Source organism: Cervus elaphus, chromosome 9 (genome assembly GCF_910594005.1).
Source record: "Cervus elaphus chromosome 9, mCerEla1.1, whole genome shotgun sequence".
NCBI lineage: Eukaryota > Metazoa > Chordata > Mammalia > Artiodactyla > Cervidae > Cervus > Cervus elaphus.
In genome coordinates, this window is record NC_057823.1 from 38,928,782 (window position 1) to 38,946,374 (window position 17,593).

Here is a 17,593-nt window from a genome sequence, read left to right on the forward strand (position 1 = left end):
CTCCAGGTAAGAATACTGAAGTGGGTTGCCATGCCCTCCTCCAGGGGAATCTTCCCAACCCAAGGATTGAACCCAGGTCTCCTGCATTGCAGGCAGATTCCTTGCCATCTGAGCCACCAGGGAAGCCCAAGGAACATTAAACCAATAAGTAAATACATACAGGGTCCCAGGGCAATAAGGGCCATGAGGAAAATGATGTAGGGTAAGGGGTATCAGAGGAAGTATAATAGGTTGAGGATTTGTAACATTAAATATGGTGGTCAGGGATGCCTGACATTTGAGCAAAGACCTGAAGAAGCTGAAGGAGTGACCACAGGGGTATATTAGGAAACAGTGTTTCTGGAGGAGCAATGAGCATACGGCAAGATGTGGAGGGAGAGAGGAGGCTAAGAGGAGATGAGGGGGACAGGTAGAGAGCAGACCACCACGCATGGGTTTTGACTTTCACCCTGAGGAGGTGGGAGAGAAACCACTGGATGGTTTGGAGCAGAGGAGTGACAAGACTTTACTGAAGACATTAACTTAATGGATCTTTCTGATGGCCACGTGTAGGTGAGACTGTAGGGTACAGAGAATAGCACATTCAGGAGTGGGACAACCAGTTAAGAGGAGACTCCAGATGAAAATGATGGTGGCGTGGACCAGTGTGATAATGGGGCAGAGGAGAAGTTGTCAGACTCTGGATATATTCTGAAGGCAGAGCCAACAAGAACTGCTGATGAACTGGGTGAAAAACACGGGAGAACGAGAGGAGTCGAGATGACTCTCAGTTGCTTGGCCTGGGCAGCTGGAAGGATGACGATGACCTAATGCGATCCACAGGGAGCAAGCTGATGACAAAGGCATCACAGCATCCGATTCACCATCCCTCAATAACGCATCGATAGAAACCTGAGAGCACAAAGATGACTCTCCCTCCACGTGAGTGGGTCCATACTACCATACAACATTATTATATTACAATTAATATTAGGTAATATTATCATTGCAGTTTACATGGAGTGTTTTACAAGAAAAATAGCTAAACAGCTTTCTCCTCTCCTTCTCCCAAAAAAGTGACCAGAAAATGTATTGACTAAAGAAAAGAGAAGGTGAAAGTCGCTCAGTCATGTCCAACTCTTTGCGACCCCATGGACAGTAACATGCCTTACTGGCATGGACTTCTCCAGGCCAGAATACTGGCGTGGGTAGCTGTTCCCTTCTCCAGGGGATCTTCCCGACCTAGGAATCAAACTAGGGTTTCCTGCATTGTAGGTGGATTATTTATCCAACTGAGATAGACTAATTCAAGGCAAAAGGGATAACTGCCCAGGGCAAGGGACTCTGACAAAATGATGTTGACACTGGGTTGTAATAATACAAAAATCTGTGCTTGCAATCTTGTTCACAGGGTGGAGAAGGGTACAGAAATGGGGAGGAGGAGAGGAGAGTTAGGGCCTTTCAAAAGTTTGCTTAAACAAGAAAGAGGCTGTAAAGGGCCATTTGGAGAAAGGAAATGACTCAATCGCTTTGAAGCATGGAGAGAAAGGGAGAGGAGCTAGGAGGAAATCGACGTGTGTGTTTTTTAGAAGTCTTAATAATACAGTTCATGACACAATATTTTTTAAGAAAACGGATGGGTAGGTTTTCAGTTCAAATGTTAAAATGGAGCGTTCTAGTTTAAATTAATAAGCACTTGGTTATGAATAAAGGTATATTTAAGAAGTTTCACAAAGAACATGACATCAATTGTTCCACTTGTCTTAAATTCTGAAGTACCAATTAAGCTCTAGTACCTTGTGACTGAGGCATTTGAAACTTTGGGGATGTGCTGAACAGTATGCTATTTATTTTAAAAGGTAATATTTAAGCTCATTTCCACCAAAACCTTATCTCTGAAAACATTAGTAAATATAGCTAGTTACATGTTGTCAGTGTTTTATAGGACCATTAACTAGAGACTTGCCCAGATACAAAATCCAAAGTCAGCTTAAGACTTTAGGAAACCATGCTTATATTTTATAATTATGAGTATACAGGAGTTTTCAGAGGGTCATTTCGTATTCAAAGACATCATTTTTTTATACTTCATTTAAAAATGTACTTTAGATCCAAGTATATCATTTTTTTAAAGTGCTTTCATTGTCCACAATTATCCAGCCTAAGTTTGACATTTAAAACAGTTGTCTTCTGTTTTAAGATGTTGATGTTAAAACAAACAAAATACCCTTGGTTGTCTCCATCTCTCTAGTTATAAAATTTATCTTAAATACACATTCATCATAAACAGCCTGGAAAAAAAATCTTTCAGTTGATATCAATTCAGTATTTTCTCACATAATCTAAAAACTAGATTTGGAGTGAATTTGAACCTATTAGTAATTTGATATTAAGCTAAGCACAGGCCAGTGCAGAGCTTCCAGAGGCCTTCCACTACCTGGAAGCAAAGGTTTTGAAAACAATTCTCAGAAAATAAGTATATTTTACTTTTCATCATTCTTTTGGCTAAACAGCAAATTTCAAAGTGGTATTTCATCATCTGGTTTATCTGGTTATGAAAATTTTAAATTATACTTAGCGAACTGAATTTTTAAACAAACTCATATTTAAGCAGATACTTTTTAAAATCTAAATGGTAGGAGGAAGGACAATTAAAAGAAGTTAGGTTAGAACAGAAAGACGAAAATAAGGTCAGACATAGCTTTGGCTCTGTGTTACGTAACTAAACACTTCGATTAAATGTAAAGAGCTCTTGTGAGGGAAAAAAACCGAGTTCTGGTTTACTTAGCGTGTATTGTTCATTCATGGCCTTATTTCTAATCGACCATTCTCTTCACTTCCCAAACAATGATTTGATATCAGGAGGGAAGGGAGGTCAAGCGGCCGTCCGGGACAGTGGCACAATTGTTTCACACAGAGAGGGTGCCACCCGTGAAGCTATTCAGATGTGCAGACAGTAAATCACTGTTAGCAGACTCCAGCCTGCTGGGACAGCGGTCCCCAGAGATGGTCTTACATCGTCCCCAGGGGATTCAAGCTACAGTTTTATCTCATTCCACCAGTGGTCTTTCAGGGTTACATTTCTATTCTTATTGCACCTCATTTTCAAGCATCTTGTTTTGCAACTGTGGTATTTACCCATCACTCACATCTGTAAACCCTTTTATCCTCATTCAAAAAACAAGTCAGACACCATACACTGAAAGTTATATGATGGGGGAAAGCCTAGATTTTGTTCATCTTGAGAACTGAAATCTCAAAATAATTTTCTAGGTTTTTTTCCCCCCTTTTTAAGTGGTGCTTAAAAGTGGTCCCATCCAACCATCTATTTCTTTTCCAACTGAATCCCTGAAAAAGAACTCACTGCTTTCACTAATTCACCCTGTCTTTTAGGTACCAGGCCCCCACTGTCTGCTAGGTGCTAGAGGTATAAGAGAAATGAAAGATATGTAGTCCTATGATTCAAGGAGTTTGTGATCTGACAGGAAAGAGAAGCATTCAATAAGCTACTGGACCAAAAATTACCTCTAGCTGTGATAGATAGACTGATTGGGCAGGGTACTTTAAGAACACACAGTGGAGGGGTTATGATGCCTTCTGGAGTATCAGGAAAGTCTGTTTCGAGCAAGAAACATTTGGGCTGAAATTTGAAGGATGGGTAGGAGTTAGCCAGGTAAAAAGGGGAAGATGATGGTGTTGCAGAGTAGGTGTGTAGTTACAAAGCAGCTTGGAACTTTCCACACCAGTGATGCTGTAGAGGGAAGAAGGGGATGGGAGCCTGCAGAGATATGAGACCAGAGAAGTAGGCTAGAAGTGAGTCATGTACATGCTTGAAGGTCCTATAAAGGTTTTGGGACCTCACAGTGTTTAAGCCAGGGAGTGATGTAATCAGATATGCAACTTTCCCAGATCACTTTAGCTACAATGTGGAGGACAAGAGTGAACAGGATATTATTTGTGTTAATTTGGGGGAAAACCCCACCAAAAATATTTCTCTATATATTGGTTCTGGGTACATATGATCTATATATAAGTATAGAAAAGGAACTCTAAACATGCACAGGAAACTCAAGACCATGAGTAATATGAAGAAGTGGAAAAACACTACTGATTCTATGGATGCTAAGCTTTATACACCATGTTTTATTCCTTGCCATAAAGACAAGAAACAAATATGAAAGAATATGAACAGTTGCTAATTCTGGGATGGTAAAAACTGGAATGTTTTATTATTCCTCAAAATTTTCTGTATCTTCCAATGGCCTCAAAAGTTAAAAAAAAAAAAAAAAGGAGAGAGGCAGGAGGAGAACCAGGAGACAGCAAAGGCTATTTCCCAAAGGAAGGAGTGGTCGTACGCATGGCTGCTAAGACTTCAAATACAATGAAAACTTTAAAATGTCCATTGGATTTAATGTCATGGCAATGGAGTGCTGGGAATAGAAGCCAGACAGGAAGGACAAATGAGAGAGAAGACAGTGGCAACGGTGATAATCAACAATCCTTCATCTTTGGAAGAGAGGAGAGAATACTGAAAAGCACAGAAGACCCAAGGAAGGCTTGTTTCTAAGATGAGAGAGACTAAAGCCTGTTTACACGAAGCTGGGGAGATGCAGAAGAGATGGAGACAGCGGGGCAGAATTTCTGAGACTGGGTAAATGATCTGAAAACAGGTGGAGGGTTTGGCCTCAGATTGGAGGAGGGAACTGCCTCCACCCTAAGAGGAGATAAGCAGGAAATGATAAGTACAGAAGCAAGAAGTACCCACATGATGGACTCTTTTTCAGGGAAGTAGAAGACACAGAGGGTGAACTATCCAATTAGGGGATAAAGTTACAGACTAACTCAAAGAAAGGGAAGATGATGATGAAGCAGGTTCACGAAGCAAGTCAAGTTCACGACAGAGTGTACAGCCTGCTTAGATGTGTGCTTGAAATGTTTTTCTAGTAGGTTTCAGCTGCCAGATGCAAGAGCAGAGAAGGAAGGTATTTCTGTAATTTAGGACTGGTTTTCACTCAGATGGGTGTGACCAAAAGAAAGAGGAGTCACTGAGTTGAAAGCGTTCACCAGAGAGACAGTTATTATGAAGCTCTCCTGGACACAGAGGGGAATGAAACAAGCAGGGACTGGATGGATGGAAAGAATGGCAGAAGGCTTCCTGCAATTAGGGTGAGTGTGGGGAGGTGCGTGGGCAAGTAAGCTGGAAGGAGAGTCCATTGTGATTTAAAAGAGAGGATGTCAGAATTAGTGATTTAAAACCTGGAGCCTTTTCTGATAATAATGAAGTCCTGGAGTGGGAGGTAGAGCGGAGGAAGACCAAAGGACAGAGTAGATGAGGAAGGCAAAAAGCTGAGAAAGCAGAGGAGTGGTTAGGTGGGTGCTCACACTGCCACGAATGGTGACAGGTGGGGGGACAGATAAGAGGACAGCAAGCCTGGTGCTAAAATTTTTAAAAAGTGGGGTAAAACAAGGTCTGTGGACAATAGTACTGACGTTTTCACAGGGCCCGGCCTCCAAAGGTCTGAGAGTTCTGGGGAGAAGGAGGAATGGTCTGACAAGCACCAAAGACACTAGCTTCCCTTCATGATACTAATTTCACTTTCTGATAACGGCCTATTTGTACAAACTGTACTCCTCATGTAACTTCCAGGAACACCCACATGGAGTTGAGCAGTAAGTAAGCAGCAGCAGACCTTTCCTCCAAATTCACTACCCCATTCTGTGGTAAAGCTAAGTTGTGTGCCTTTTGTGACCCCTCAGACTGTAGCCCGCCAGGCTCCTCTGTTCATGGGACTTCACAGGCAAGAATACTGGAGAAGGCTGCCATTTCCTTCTCAGGGGAATCTTCCTAGACCCAGGGATGGAAACCACCACTCCCACATTGACGGGTGAGTTATTTACCACTCAGCCACCAGGGAGGCCAGTGGTAAAGCAGAGGTCAGATCAAAGAGCTAGATGGGATCTTTAAAAGAATCCTGAGTGAGTTCACCTTTTCATTTCCTCTTCCTCCATCATACTTTTTCCAGGTGATGTGGGGGAAAGCAGGCGTGGTCTTCTCAGCACCGAAGAGGAGTTATGATGGGTTAGCTCCCAGCACTGACACAATGCAAGCCCCTTCTTTCCTCCGCCTCCTCTGACCCCTGTAAAACGGTGGTGGGAGGTTTGAAGTGGAGGATGGCAAGGATGACAATGACGCTAGTTAATCTTTATAGATGCTAGTTAACCTTTATCTCTACACCCCCGCGGTTTACACTCTCCATCTCATTTAATTCACACAGTCCCTGGGAAGAAAGTCATAGGGAGTCCCCATTAACAACTGAGTACGCTGCTCCAGAAAAATAAGTGACTGCCCCCAAGGTCACCACCAGCCAGTAAGTTACCTAAAAACAGCCGGCCCCCAGAGACTAACGCTGTTCTCACTCCACTTCAGGCCACTTAACTACTAAACAGTCCAGGGTTTCTTCCAGTCCTAACGCTTGGTGATTCTTTAACTCCCATTAACTTTCTTTCCCTGAAGGGACAGGGTAGACAGCAGACTTCAAAGGCTCTCGAAGGGCAGCGGTTTTACTTAAAAGTTAAGGCAGACTTCTGGGAGTCAGTCCGCGGAGCGCAGAAGGGGAAATGACGTCATGGGGTTTCTCAGGGCAGCTCCCCACAGGTGCTCCCCCGAGGGCTTTGCGAGCGACACAATAGCTGGCTTTTCTGCCAGCTCCCCGGGAGCATCTCTCCCCTGGCAGGTGGAAATGTCATCTCACCTGGTCAGGACGACGGGTGCCTAATTGGATGGTGAGACTTCAGATCTAGTCCTTGCCAGGAAGATTCTGGGCGGTAATTCTCAGCCACGCAAAAAGTTAGCTCAAATTCTTTTCTTCCTGTATTCTCTAATTTTAAATTACGTAAATTTAATCTCTTGCTTCTTGGCTCAGCGTTACTGCAAATTAAACATGCAAGTATTAATAATGAAAATAATTTCCCTTTAAAAACATATCTTGAAAGTCGATGTGGGGCATTTCCAATATATCCATAAAACAAACAAGGCAGTTTAATTGTTTGTTTCTCCAAGGGAAGAAGCTAAACCCGGAATTAATTTGGTTCAGCCTGTGAAACAATTCGTTTGCTCTGCCTCATTCTGCCAATTAAAGAACTTTTCCCAGACACAATTAGCATGTAAACCAGGGGCAGAAAAGGAAGAAGGCGCCTCGGCGACCCGGCCGGGATGGAAACCCCCGGCGGAGAACCCCGGGACGTCTTGGGCCAGACATGCGGGACCGCGCCGGGGACGCACAGACGAGTTCGGGATTGAACGTCGAAATCATGGGAGTTAAATAGTCGCGGCAGAGGATCGAGCGGTCACGGCTAGTCGGGCCCCTTCCCCCGGGTCCGGACCGGATTTGAAAGGGATGTCCGCGAGCCAGTCGCCACCCGGGCTGCAGGAGCCCGCAGCCAAGCCCACCGCCCCCAAGCCCCAGCCCCTCCTGGAGCTGGCGCCCCGTGCGGCTGGGGCTGCGCGCGCACCTACGGCCGCGGCACCCCACCCCCACCACCGCGGACCTCTGGCGGCTTTTGCCTGCGAAAGGTGGGGACAGCGGCCCCTGCTGGCATCTTTGGCGAACAGCAGGGAGACGGACCTTTTTCCCTCAAACCATTTTTCTCACCTTTTCTAAATGGTTTGTGGACAATATCTATACTGTTGTCACCAGTGCACTTATTTTATTCTTCATGAGCCCTCATTAGCATGCTTGTGCGTACTTTAGTTGCCTGTATGAAAGGCAAAAAAAAAAAAAAAATGGGGGTGGGGGCGGGGGGTCTTATTAGTGACCCTAGCCCCAGTTAGGGAACAGGTACAGTTTCTGATGCATTTATTTAAGGGAACTCGGCCTAAGGGAGACTTAGACCCTGATCTTCCCAGTGTTTTTCTCGGCCGACCCCATAGCTAGTAAATATTGGTCGGAGAACTGCTTGGCCGCCCGCGCCAACCAATTGAGAAGCCCCCTTGGCGGGGGGGGGGGGGGGGGGTAACGTGCTCCTTTGCGGTCTTTGCGGCCAGCAGGCAGGGAGCGCGCAACGGCCGGGACAGGGGGACGTCGTGTACCCCGCCCAGGGGGCACAAGCCTTGGAACTGCAGGACTTTGGGGCTACTGAACTTTCAAGCATTCTCCTCGTGATGGTAACACAAAAGCGCCTTGGAAGAAGTTGCGATTTAGTTATTCCATGAAGCTGTTGGATACTCTTTGGAATTGTGTGTTATTTCCGAAGTTTACATAATTATTTCTAAGAACAGTGTACCTACTTTCTAAGTTTAAAAGCAGATCGTCGCTACCAGCCTTCCTTGCACTATAGTTAATTTGCTTACTTGCTCGCTTCGGCAGCACATATACTAATTTGCTTACTTAACATGCTTTATTAAGGTGTGTTGAATGTACGTTAACTAATAGCTGAGTTCATATCGTCGAAGTGTATTTTTAAGTGTACCGGTTTCTATCCAACTCATCTGGGTGCACAGAGCGTCCGTCACTTCTGGAACTTACCTCTTGATATAGTAATCAGAAAGGCTCGCCATTCACTTACCCTCATCCTTTAAAACTTTTCCATTTAAAAAAATCGATGAACAAATCCTTTCTTGTAACTTGCTCCTGCACTACGTCTATTTTTATTTATTTTTTTGATTTGACAGACTCGGCAATGCTGTCCGAGATTTCCCCCTCCCCCCGCAAGAGCAAATGTGGGGGTGGGGGAGGCACAGGCTGGGCTTCTGCGGGTGTCGCCCCCGCGGGGACCTCCGCCGAACGCGCCGCGGGCGGGCAATAGTGGTGGAAGGAAGCGGCGCTGACCAGTCGCTCCGAGGCTCCACCTGCGGCCACAGCGCGTAGTTTCTCCCTCTCTCCGCCTCGCTCGCTCGGGTTCACACACAGAGACCGCAGCCCTCCTTCGGGTCGGAGAAGACGCCAGCCAAAGTAGGCGGGGTTGCAGGAGGAGAGTCCGCTTTGCGCAATCCAGTCCGGGACTTGGCTCCGCCCTGGAGCGGCGGCCTCTCCGGTGACAGAGGAGTAGTGAGCGGCACGGGGTGAGGCTGCAGCCAACTCCGCTCCCCGCGCACTCGGCTGCCCAGGCGCTCCAGACGCAGCAGCAGCGCTTCTCCGCGGGGCCGACCGCCCGCGATGCCCGCTTAGGAGCGGCGGTAGCGGCCAGCACCGCCACACCCGCGGCGTAGCGCTCCCGGTCGTGGAGCGGGGCTAGAGCGCGCACCCCTGCCCCAGCCCCCACCCCGCCCCCCACCCTGAAATGACTTGTTAATCGGCGCAAACACCACCGAAGGGACTCGCCGGAGTGGAATCCAAGTGGAATTTGGATTTGGAGAAGAGTTTCTTGAACATTTCCTCCTTTCTTGTTGGTTTTTTTCTTTCTTTTTCATCTCCCCTTCTCCGCCTGTCATTGGAAATGAATACGGCGCGTTTGCATCCCAGAAAGTAGTCGCTGCGACTATAACCCTACAGAGACAAGCACCCATGTAGGAATGACAAAGGCTTGCGAAGCAGAGAGCGCAGCTCGCGGCCCGGAGAGATCCCCTCGATAATGGATTACTAAATGGGATACACGCTGTACCAGTCCGCTCCGAGCCCCGGCCGCCTGCCCGTCGATGCACCGAAAAGGTACGGCTGGGGCGCCCTGGTGCGCCCCACCTCCCGGGCGGTTCCGCTGCCTCCTGAGGGTCCCGGGGCCGCGGTCCGCACACCCTGTCTCGGCTTTGTGGTGCTTGCGTTTTATTTTGTCTTGCGTCTGTCTTCCGAGCGTTGCCCGGCCCTGGGGGAGCAGTCGCGAGCCCTGTCCGCCGCTCCTCTCCGCCCTGCGCCCCAGAGACCTCGGGGCCCCGCGTTGTGAGCTTCCCCACTCGCGTCGCGCACACGCCAGGCGCCGCCCGGGACCCCAGCCGCGCGGATAGCTCCCTGGCCCTGGGAGGTGTGTGCAGTACCCCTGGGGGCTCGTCCTCACTTTCGTTCCAGCAGGCAGCAGAGAGGCCAAGAAAGGGTGAGATTCTCGGAAGCGCCCGGTCCTGGTGCGAAGGCAAGGGGAAGGGGTTCTACCCTCGAGGGCTGGAGGAGGTTCGGTCCAAGAGCGCTGTTTTCTCTCGACACTAGGTTTGGGTTCGAGGTGGGAGGAGGGGTTCCACAGACACGGGGAGATTGGGGGGTGGGGGAAGCAAAGAGAGTCTTTTGTTGTCGGCGCGGGGTCTGGGCTGGGTTCAGTGGAGTGCGGGAAACTTGTAATGGCCCTGGCACCCGCGCACCCTGCCCCTTGGTGACATCCCGGCTCCCGCGGCCGCTGGGCACCAGAGGTTCCGGGCTTTGTTCGCTCGAATGAGTGGCCTCCTCCCGGTGTGGCGCGGCTTCCCCGCCCTGGGTCCTATTCCCCGCCGCAGCTCCCTCCTGGGCGGCGAAGACAGCATCTGTGGCGTCTGCGTCCCCCTCGGGCACCGAGCCCCGTGCCGGGGGCTGGCGCCCGCTGCGCCCTCTTCCAAACACTACGGGGTCCCTCTTTGGAAAGGAGGTGTCCCCAGAGGGGGAAGGGTGGGAAGACCTGGCTAGAAATGGCTCAGTACTTGCTAACCGGACGAGACCTCTGCAGGGGCCCGGGGTTCTCGATTGTCCGGACTACTTGCTGCGTCTAGAGCGCTGCCTCGCTGGCAGTGGGGCGCTCCGCCGCCAACCCAGCCCGACAGCGCCCACCCAGTCTGCATGACCCCGCTGGGATGGGACGTGTCTTTCCCCCCTCCCCCAGATGCCCTGCTTTTTTTCTCGGCTCCCCACCGTATTACACGGCGCATAGCAGGATCCCGTAGTCCGTTCCCTCCTTCCAGGACCGGAACGGTACAGGGGGAGCCAGGGAGCAGTCCTAGACTTGTGGGTATCGGGAAAGGAAACAGGATTCCGCTGTCTTTCCCGCTCCCTCGCCGCCGCCACCCCTCCACCCAGCGTCTCCTCCTCTTTTTTTATTTTTTTATTTTTCCTGCACGGGGTCACTCGACCAGGCACTTCTGGAAAGTTTCTCTGAAGGCCAGGGATGGGGGGGGGGGGGCACGACCGATTTCGGGCTCAGCACGTGCAACCCGCGGGAAAACGAACCCCCAGGAAGGTGGACAGACCGCCCAGGTTTTGGCTAGGAGGCAGGAGCCAGGAGCCAGCCCCTCGGAGAGTGGCACCCAGACCGATGGTCAGCTTGGCTGGGGTCGCGGTGCGGCACTTGCTGGACTGGTCTCTCAAGCAGTCGAACAAGGGGTGGGCGTGGGGAGGGGCGAGAAGGGGAAGTTTCCCAGCAGGACTCGGAAGCTGGGTCCAGCCACTGTGGACAGAGGCTGGCGCGCGGGTGCGTGTGGACACCGGCCGGGGATCGCTGGCTCCAAGCGCAGCATCTCCAGTGTCCTGCACCCCGCTCGCCGTTTTCCAGCCGGCGGGTGTTCAGCGAGGAGCAGAGCCGGGAGTCAGGTGTGCGTGGAGCCACGGAGGCCCCGCGGTTTTCGCAGCCAGGGCAAGCACTGCCGAGGGACCTCCCCCTGCCTGTATTGCAAGGAGCAGCCCCTCCGGCCAGTCCGCGTTGGTCCTTGGGAGAAAAGCGGTTTAGTAAATGTGGTGACCAGAGACGATCACGGTGGGATGGTGGGATCGCGCTCTGCTTGGACTGGATGGAAATCAAGTAGCAGCTGAGTGTGATCCATGAAAGGTTGCAAACGCAGGCGTGTGAACACACACACATACAGACACAGACTCTCTCACATGTACGCCCAACTTTCTTTGCCTCCGATCTGAAAAGACATTTAACCCAGTGGCAGTGTCCTGCCAGCAGGTCTCAGGAAAGCTATTTAATGCCCCCCAGCGCTGACTCTTAAGTCTTTCCGGGTAGGAAGGTCGAGTGCTTTTGCCTTGCCTTTCTCTAATCCTGATAATTGTCTGGTCTTCTTTCAACATACCTCTTGGGCATTAAGTCCACAGACTGCCACTCTGATGACAATGAGATGATTGTTGGTTCCAGATAATATGAATCTTTATTAAGATATTTTTTCCCCCAAAGTAAAGGTGCTGGTACATATTTCTGAATGGAACATCTGATTTTTCACAGCCTTTCCAAATGACTACAGAGGTCAAGATTGCAAGTATTTTGTATGGTTTTTTAATACCCTGTTTAGTCTGCATGGAGCAGTTTTTATAGTAAGCTTTGATTAAACTACTCCAGGCATCAAAGTTAATTATTAACCTAACCTTAAATACAGTGGCAACACTATGTGTCTCCACCTATTAACCCAAACTATCTGTTAAAAAATAATTGCACTATTTGAATTTGGCTTACCCATGCTTGTTTATATGGTAACTTTTATTTGACTCTTGAGTAACCACTACCCTCTATTATTATTTTGGTTTTAGGACCTTCTTAAATGAGGTGCTTTGCAAGTCAATCTGAAAGCAGAAATGAATAACCATCAGATTTAAACCTTTTTTGTGTCAGGCATTCTAGTTCATTTTTCTAATTTGCACTGTTTGATGGCAATCTTCCCTAAGTGTTCTGTTTTGCGGTTATTACCCTTTAGAGATGGGCCACCCTCTCATGATGCATTTAATGTTCAACAGACACCTAAGATCATTATCTCAGGGGCTACCTGCAGAGTATACTCATTGGATAAAACCATCTAAGTTTAAATAAGTAAGAACCAGTATAGAAACTCAAGTAAATGTTGAATGAGTAAAGGAAAGAAGCAGTCCCAGATGGGTCACATGTCTCCTCTTGAAGGAGACCTGGGCACGTTTTTTTCCCTGCAGTTAAAAAGAAAAAAAAAAAAAAAATCTGTGCCTTTAAGTAAGTGGTTATAATAAAGTGGCAGTAAGTGCAACTCTTTATTTACACACACAGACACACACACACACAAACATACACCCCTCAAGTTCTTTCAAAGTCTAGTGACTGCTTTTCCCATCATTAAAAAAATATAGCATTTGCATTTCGAGGAGGTGGATAACTTCGCCAGCCAAGTGTGTTGAATCAGAAGGATGGCAAGAATTAGGAAGACTGTTATCATCATTGAATACAAATAAGACACCCAAATTAAGAACTTGTATTAAATTCAGAATAAATCTTCCTGCTTTTAAAGGCAAATGGGTAGTTGCATTCCTTTATGAAATGGAAGGAAAAATACTGTTTTGGACAAGGAGGTAAGTCAGATACTTAAGGTTGTGTACACAGTGCTTCAGCTCTCTTCTGAGCAGGACAAAAGAGTAATGATGGAGGAAAAAGTTTTTTTTAGAACTAGGTTGCCAAGAGCTAATATATTCTCCCATCATATTTGTTTGCAGAAAGGAATCACAGAACAAGCCAAACTAATTGCAAATGCTTTAATTACGCATCTGCCATTTGCAGCAGTAGAAAGTCTAGGAAAGTCTACACAAATCCCTGCACTGCCTCCCGCCCTCCACACACACTTTAAGTTCATTGCCCTCCTCCCAGAGTGTTCCTGGGTATTCACATCTCCAGGGGAAGCCTGGAAGCCTCCTGTTGGGACCTCCCAGTGTCCCCCACTCTCTTGGGGTGCCCTGGAGCCAAGTTGTCTCTGAGAGATTTCTATTCCAGAGTGAAGGCTTTTCTCCTCTGCCTTAAAATGTGCTGCAAGAGCAACTGAGCTATTTCTCTACTGGCAACCACACAGCTGCCTCTTGGGGATATGGGAAGGTAGGGAAGGCAGGGAGGCATTTAATCCCTTTGAAATGGGTGAGTAAGATGTCATACCACACAAACCTCAATGGGGGAAGGGAGTTGAGGATACTTCTTAGCCTGAGACTATTACAGTATAGTTTATACACAAGGGTAGGGTATCTTGCCTTGCGAAGCAGATGAGTGCTTGCAAAACCTTTTTATTAGAGTAATTCTGATTACACTAATGGAGAATGTCATATACAACTATCAATACTCTGATCTTTCCCAAATAACCCCTTCAGCACAGATCTTTCTCCTCCACATATGCCTTTCTTGTCATCTTCTCCATCTTGGTAAATGGCAGTTCTAGCCTCTGAGTTGCTTAGGCCAAAAAACTCAAGAGTTATCCTTGACTGTCCTCTCTCTGATGTCTTCACCTGTTCTTACCGCCATGTTGTTGGCCCCACCTGCAGAGAGCATACAGACCCCTTCCAGGTCTTCCACCTCAGTGGCCCTCGCACTGGCCAAACCCCTGTCTCCACCTGCCTGCTGGGGGATCTGCCGGGCTAGCCTCCCGGCTAGTCTCCCACCTTTGGTCTATGTCCCCTACAGTCTTTTCTCAACACAGCAGCCAAAGTGACATATATTTTTTAAAGCAAAATCTCATAGGGTTATGTGTTTTCAGATGCTTTCCCATCTTATTCCATCAAAGCCAGAGTCCTTCCTATGGTCTTTGTGGACCCACATGACCTGCACTGGGGCCGCCGCCTTTCTGACCTCCACTCTTCCTTGGGGTCACTTGAGCATGCCCCCTCCCAATCCGACCCTTTGCAGGGTCTTGCCCTTTTAAGGCTTGGGGCATGCCTTTGCCCAGAGAGCTGTAGAATTTGCTTCTCCTCTCCTCCTGCAGGTTCTCTGCTCACATGTCGCTGTCTCAGTGAAGCCTTTCCTTATCATCTTTCTTACTTCACCATTTTCCCCCCAACACTCCCTATCCCGGTGGACAGCCTCAGGGTTTTTTTGTTTTTTCCTCAGGACTTTTCACATCTTGACAGACTGTCGGTTGTCCCCATTTATTTTCTGTCTTCCCCTAGGACATAACGCCATGAGGGTAGACATTCTCATGTCTCACTGCTGTCTCCAGCACCTACACCTGTGCCTGTCACATCACAGGCCTTTCATAACGAGTACTTGTTGAATGAATGAAGAGGGAATCGTTTTGTGAACAGCCAATCTTGGTCTCTTTCGCCTGCCCCTGTTTCTCTGTGTGGCCAGCACATGAGACATCTCTCTACCTTGATGAATGTGTGCGTGTGTGTGTGTGTGTGTGTATAACACTGTCTTCCATGGACACAGGTGATGAGTCTTATACACCATCAGTGGAGCATCCCTTCGAGGTTGTTTTCCCAGTCTTGGTGATGGATTGGAGCCTGCCTGTTCCCACACTCGTGCCCATCAGTCCCCGTTCTGTAGTTCAGAGCGCACATCTGTGGGACACCTGGTTGACGCTGGAGGGACTGTGAGTTAGGTAGAATCAACCTTCCAAAAAAATGGAGCTGAGAAGACAGCCAGCACTTATGGGGCTTGAGCTTTTGACCTTTGACTCATTTGTTCTGCATTCTAACCGCTGGCCACAGAAGCTTCTTGCCTTTTAGGAGTTTGCTCAGAGTCGTTTTTAAAATTCAACTTTCCACCAGGAGGAATAAGCATGCCCATTAACTCGCATTTCTTCCCGGTCCCAGTGCAGTGATGACTATTGTTGAAGATCCTGTGCTTGAAGTCAGATGACCTGAGTTCCAGACTCATTACCACGGACAAGCCCTTTAACTCTTCTGAAGGTCAATATTTTAAATTAAAACTGTAAAGAGTAAAAATGTATGCTTTCTATCTAGTAGAAGTACAGAGAGAATAATACAGAATCATGAATGTGATTGTATTTGGTAAAATATAAAATGCACTGTGGTTTGACAAGTTTGACGCTAACTCCCTTCTCACCTCCAGAGACCCCAGGCCTAGCAGAGACCCTGCTTCATTGTCTTTTATAGAACAAAAGAAAGATTATACCCTGCGTATATCATTTTAATGTTAACCACATGATGAAATAAATAAGGTCCTCAGGCTCACTGAAAACAATCTAGGTAGTGTATGGATGGCAAATTTATGAATCAGATGCCAACTGTTTCAACTAGTGATTGTTTTCAATGTGATCATTAAATTAGGCAAGATCATAGGAGTGTCACTCTGCCAGACATTATTTTTTTGTAAAGTAAGGGCATTTTTTTTGCTCAGGTAAGTTTCAAATGGTTCACATCAATGAAAGCATTGGGACCTCCCTGGCGGTTCAGTGGTTAAGATTCCTTGTTGCCAGTGTCAGGGGTGGGGTGGAGTGGGGCATGGGTTCCATCCCTGATCAGGGAGCTAAGATGCCACAGGCTATGAGGCACCACCAAAAGATAAACAAACAAAATTACAGACAAAATAAAATGAAAGCATTAATGTAGAACAGACACGCCAGGGTAAAGTTTTGATCTCTGCTATATACTACTATCTTCCCCATCAAATGCAGGGCAAATTCATTAGGTTTTGTGGCATATAGTTTCTAAAAATGTGGAAGGACTGTAGACAGCTTGGAAGGTGATGCAGAGGTCACAGTCTTAGGCAGACACAACACAGATTTGCATCCCTTTTTTTTTTTTTTTGCCATTTACAAACAGCCATGACTTTGAGGAAGTTACATCTCTGTCTCAGTTTCCATTTGTCAATGCTGGTGGTATTACAGTTGTTGAGGAGAGGAAATACGACAACATCTGTAAGATTCATGGCACAATGCCTGACACACTACACACACTCATTAAATATGAGGTGTTATTTTTATTTGGGTGACAGCTGTCATGGAGAGTGCCCTGGTGGGGAGAGGACCAAAGGAAATGGCCTTTCACGTCTGCAACATGAAGAGAGGATGCAAAGGAAATGACCTTTTGACTGGAAAGGAACATTCACACCATAAGCTAGCCATGATGTCAGGGGTTCTAAGCAGAGGAGTGTGTGAAAGGGTCACTTGCGTGAGAAGAGGAGCTGGGATCCTTTTCCTAACTTTGGAAGTGGAAGCATCACACCCAAAACAGGGAAGAAGAAAACACTATACAAGTAAAACAACAGCAAACAGCTAAGGATTGTATATCAACTAAGTACCCAAAGGACAGTTGTTTTTAAAAAATTATAGCTTTCACTTACTAACATTGTGAAAGTAAAATACACAGCCTGTATCCACTAAGGAATCTGAGAGCACCCACATTTAGAATCTGAGAGCTGCCCATAATGACCATTCAGGGGTGAGCTGAATTGACCCCAAGGACCACATACGTGTCCCAGAGGAGATGCTTGGCTGTCAGTCAGCTCCTCCAGGAAGCTATGGCGGGGATCTGCATGAGTTTCTTCATGGTGGACATATACTTGCCAGATCCCTCTTCCATGGCCAAATCTGACATAGTGACAGCTTGGGAGTGCCTGAATCTCCATGCAGAAGCAAACCACTACTTTCCCACGAGGTGGCGCAGTGGTAAAGAATCCACCTGCCAATGCAAGAGACGCAGGTTTGATCCCTGGGTCGGGAAGATCCCTTGGAGAAGGAAATGGCAACCCACCCCAGTATTCTTGCCTGGGAAATCCCATGGACAAAGGAGCCTGGCAGGCTATAGTCTACGGGGTCCCAAAGAGTTGGACACGACTTAGCGACTGTGCATACCTTCCCCACCAAATGCAGGAAATAGTCAGCTGACCCCAGTGGAGACACTGATTACTCAACTGCTGATACGCTGTTACACAACCTTAAATTTGATTCCAACGATAGCCATAGATGTCCTTATCAGTGAGAAGACTCTGACTCTTCAAGAGCATAGCAAAAGGGGCAGTAAATTGTTATTATCACTCCAGTTCCCTGAAG

The 17,593-nt window shown here is 47.6% G+C and overlaps 1 protein-coding gene and 1 long non-coding RNA gene across 4 annotated transcripts in view; one reads left to right on the forward strand and one right to left on the reverse strand.

Moving 5' to 3' along the window:
* LOC122699888 overlaps positions 1 to 7,396 on the reverse strand; it is a 42,693-nt gene extending 35,297 nt beyond the window's left edge. The window contains exons 1-3 of the long non-coding RNA XR_006342700.1: positions 7,262 to 7,396; positions 6,732 to 6,907; positions 5,966 to 6,116 (exon numbers count right to left, since the gene is read on the reverse strand). This is a non-coding gene — a long non-coding RNA (uncharacterized LOC122699888). The remainder of the gene's footprint in view (positions 1 to 5,965; positions 6,117 to 6,731; positions 6,908 to 7,261) is intronic.
* A 1,514-nt stretch (positions 7,397 to 8,910) lies between these two features.
* SEMA6A (semaphorin 6A) overlaps positions 8,911 to 17,593 on the forward strand; it is a 129,528-nt gene continuing 120,845 nt past the window's right edge. For 2 of the 3 annotated variants that reach the window (XM_043912315.1, XM_043912317.1), the window contains exon 1: positions 8,949 to 9,626. The gene's annotated coding sequence lies outside the window, so the exon portion shown is untranslated. Of the gene's footprint in view, positions 9,627 to 17,593 lie in introns of all 3 variants that reach the window. The other variant, XM_043912316.1, reaches the window with a different exon arrangement.